The following is a 4,708-nucleotide window of genomic DNA, read 5'->3' as shown; positions in this document are numbered from 1 at the left end:
ATATATATATATATATAATTACCAAAATTTTCTTACCCGTATGTCTTTTACATATTGCTCCGTGGCTCTGGCTAGACCATTTTGAGCGGCATGGAGGTACGCATCTCCCGAGTTGAAGGCATCTAACGCGCCTTGGGAGAAACAAGCGTCGCAAAGAATTGTCCGGTGACGTCTGTGGTTCATGGCACTCTCCACCTCAGAATTGGTGGCAGACAATCCGTCCACATCCTCCGTCGGAGGACCAGCTGGCGCGCGCCTTGCGTTCGCCTCCGCCTCCGGACTAGGCTTTGGAGCCTGGCTGGTGGAGGCGCGATTGGCAGCCTCTCCGGATATAGTCCGGCGAGGTCTCTTTGTCCTGAGTAGAGCACGAGTGTCAATGTGCCTCGAAGGTATAACACCTGGGATAAGGGCGCGCGGCATACCTTTGCGCTGATGCCTCGGCCCGGACTGCACTTCTTTTCTGCCCACGGGGCCCTGCGGCCCCTTGTTGGCTTGTCGCCGCAGGTTCGGCCTTCCGCCTCAAAAACCTCCCCTGCAAAGCTCGGTTGTAATCAGGAAACTGAAAACACGAGAGGGCGGACACCTATTTGGGGTACTGGGACTTTGATCTCAGTTACCTGGGAGGCCGGGATTAGCCCCGGGTAATCGGCCGTAATGGCCACCAAGGCGTTGTCCTTGCTCAATTGATGGAACACTCCATCAATCAGCTCCACAGATATGTCCGGATCCTCTTGAGAGGCCGGGTCGAGGGACCGTCCTGGGTCCTCGGGTTGTGGAGGAGGACTGCTTATTTCCTTAACAGCCCGGCGCAGTTCCTGCGTTGAAGTCGTCAGACTGAATATTTAACAATGGGAATACAAAACGGATGGACAAGTAAATGCGACCGCTTACCCGGCTTGGGGGATTGTGCATAGAGAATCCACCCGGTGGGTTGACGCGGAGGAATTCCTCCTCTTCTCCCTTATACAAAGTGGACAAGATCTTTAGTAGAGCGGCAGCTGAATCCAGCGCCTTACGGCCGTAGCGGGTGGCGTCGTCCTCCCCGTTGAAGTCCCACATGGGGTGGCTTCTATACTGAAGCGGCTGCACCCCCCGCATGATGCATTCGGCCATAACCCCGATCATGGTTATTCCGGAATGGGCTAACAATCTTACTTGGCCCATCAGGTAAATGATGTCCCTGTCACTTTCCCTCTGAGGGCTCCATGGATGCCAGCTTAGGCGCTTCTTTAAGGGAGCACTGTCAAATTCAGGGAGGCCGATCCGGACAGGATGCGGCAGCGGGACGTCTTCTATATAAAACCATTCCGAGAGCCAGTCTTCGGACGCCTTCTTTGGGGTTCCGGACAGATATCCGGTCCCGTCGATGCGCCACACTTCGGCTCCGCCCACTTGATACATTGACACCTCCTTAGAGCGGGGCACAAGGCAGAATAACCTTTTCCATAGCCTGAAATGAGCCTTGACGCCCAAAAACAGCTCACAGAGGGCTACGAAGCCCGCGATATGCAATACGGAGGCAGGCGTGAGATTGTGTAGCTGGAGGCCGTAGAACTCCAGCAGCCCCCGGAGAAATGGGTGGATTGGAAACCCGAGCCCCCTTATTAAATAAGGGACCAGGCATACCCGCTCTCCTTTGGAGGGATTGGGGGCATTCTCCGCTTGCTTTCCGCCATTGTAGACGGCAAGACCGGCTCGAACCGGGATCATGTAGGCCGGGGGAAGAAATCCCTTGGTCTGGAGCGTCACTAGCTTGCTATGCGGGATGGAGCATCTCTCCCAATATCCAGGCCGAGGGCTGGAAGGGCGAGATTAGGAGTTGCGACGGCTGGCCATGGTGGAATGGACCTTTGTCGGATGCGCTCTGATGAACACTCGCGAAGGGGGGAAGATGTGGTTTGGATCTTAATCCTCATCCCCTTAAATAGGGCAGCTCATTTACGCGGCTAGGGGTGTGAATGTAAAAACACTCAGACTTTTCATATTCATTTGACACGTGGGAAGCGGCCATTATTGGGCATAGAAGCCAAGGAGCGCAACATCTACAAGAAATCAGACTTTATTCAACAGGTACATGGAATTTGGGGGAGAACCCGCCTTGCAATGCCGAAGACAATCTGCGCGCCGGACTCATCGTCATTGAAGCCTGGTTCGGGGGCTACTGAAGGAGTCCTGGATAAGGGGGTGTTCGGATAGCCGGACTATACCTTCAGCCGGACTCCTGGACTATGAAGATACAAGATTGAAGACTTCGTCCCGTGTCCGGAATGAACTTTCCTTGGCGTCGAAGGCAAGCTTGGCGATACGGATATTCAGATCTCCTACCATTGTAACCGACTTTGTGTAACCCTAACCCTCTCTGGTGTCTATATAAACCGGAGGGTTTTAGTCCATAGGACAACATACACAACAACAATCATACCATAGGCTAGCTTCTAGGGTTTAGCCTCTCTGATCTCGTGGTAGATCTACTCTTGTACTACCCATATCATCAATATTAATCAAGCAGGACGTAGGGTTTTACCTCCATCGAGAGGGCCTGAACCTGGGTAAAACTTCGTGTCCCTTGCCTCCTGTTACCATCCGGCCTAGACTTACAGTTTGGGACCCCCTACCCGAGATCCGCCGGTTTTGACACCAACACTATCCATTTGCCTCACGCTCCGGACATGATTGGAGAAGGTTGAGGGGAAGGATGTGGCCTTGGGCGTTGGAGCTCGAGTGTGCAAGAATGGATGAGCAAGGAGGAAGAAGGCGTGGGTAGAAAAAGGTTAAACCTTGTCCCTTTATAAGGGCGGCCAAAACCATGCGCCCCCACTAGCCTGGTAAAACTCGCTTATCTCCCAAGCGCCATAATCGTTGGCGCGGTTGGGTTACCCATGCCTGTATTAATGAGAATCCCGTAATAAGCAGAACACGATCTCTGCTTTGACAAGAGGTGTCAAAAAACTGCCTCGCGTTATGTGCGGGGCTAGTTAAAGGAAACGGTTCGAATAACCACCGGGCCATGGCTTAATGTCATGTTGCCAAAACAAGTCAGCAGATTAGATTTGCGGAAATATTATTCTCTCTATGGTGGTATGTGGATCTTATTTTGCAGGTTCGGAAACTATCCTTGTATTCAAATTCTTCCGTGGTGTATTCGGAGGAGGAACCCGCCTTGCAATGCCGAAGACAATACTGCGCGCCGGACTCATCGTCATTAAAGCCTGGTTCAGGGGCTACTAAGGGAGTCCCGGATTAGGGGGTCTCCGGACAGCCGGACTATATCCTTTGGCCGGACTGTTGGACTATGAAGATACAAGATTGAAGATTTCGTCTCGTGTCCGGATGGGTCTCTACTTGGCGTGGAAGGCAAGCTAGGCAGTACGGATATGGATATCTCCTCCTTTGTAACCGACCTTGTGTAACCCTAACCCTCTCCGGTGTCTATATAAACCAGAGGGTTTTAGTCCGTAGGACAAGATATAATCATACCATAGGCTAGCTTCTAGGGTTTAGCCTCTCCGATCTCGTGGTAGATCAACTCTTGTAATACCCATATCATCAAGAATAAATCAAGCAGGATGTAGGGTTTTACCTCCATCAAGAGGGCCAAACCTGGGTAAAACATCGTGTCCCCTGCCTCCTGTTACCATCCGCCTTAGACACACAGTTCGGGACCCCCTACCCGAGATCCGCCGGTTTTGACACCGACAACAGCCTTTATAACTCAATAAAACATTGTTTTTACAATGGGAATACATGTACTAGAATATAATATTCTTCGAGCACTGAGCCTCTATTGAACGAGCGCCTTCAAGGACTTCTTCAAAGTAGTGCTCGGCAGGTACTCGGCCTACTGCCGAACTCTGGGTTGCAATAGCGGTGGCCTCCATCTCTGCCCAGTATGTCTTGACACGGGCAAGTGCCATACGCGCACCCTCTATGCACGCCGACCTCTTCATAGCATCGATGTGTGGCACAGCACCAAGGAACTGTTGCACTAGACTAAAATAACTATTCGGCCTTGGCCCCTCCGGCCACAGATGATCCACAACAGACCTCATGGCAAGCCTGGACAACCTATGGAGCTCGGCCCACTCGGTCATTCGCTCATTCAACAGCAGCGGACGCACTGGAACATGGAACTATGACCAGAACAGCCTTTCCACTTCACGATCTTTTTGATCTTTGAAGTACTCGGCCGCATCAGCAGCACTGGCTGCCAAATCCACGTATACGTCTGCAGAACTCCATAGTTGATCAAGAGGGGCATACTTAGGATCTCTGAACTTCGTCTGCAACAAAAATGGCTTCCCAGCCGCAATATCCCCAGCTTGACGCAGATCCTCCTTCGTCGCTCTGATTTTAGAGCGGGCTTCCTTGGATGCTACCATGGCCTTCTCTAGGTCCACCGCCTTCACCTGGCCTTCTTCTTCAAGAAGCTGGTAATGGTCGGCGGCATCTTTCAACTCAACAGCCATCTTGGCTATTTTTTCCTTGCTTTGACAATGCGCAGCTTGTTCGGCCCTCAGCTCTTCGACCACTTTTAGAGCGGCCGCATCACTATTCCTGGCTTGTTCCTTGGCTCGGGCAAGTTCCGCCCGAAGGGTCTCCACGGTGGCGGCTCCATCTGCAGTCACAACATATTAAAGATACTAGCATCATGCTCCTCTTACTATGTGTTGATCACCAGAGAAATCACATACCCTGTGCCTCGTCGAGC

The sequence above is a fragment of the Triticum urartu genome, chromosome 6, assembly GCF_003073215.2.
Source record: "Triticum urartu cultivar G1812 chromosome 6, Tu2.1, whole genome shotgun sequence".
Classification (NCBI taxonomy): domain Eukaryota; kingdom Viridiplantae; phylum Streptophyta; class Magnoliopsida; order Poales; family Poaceae; genus Triticum; species Triticum urartu.
The sequence above is the reverse complement of the archived record's forward strand: the minus strand, read 5'-3'. Positions refer to the sequence as shown.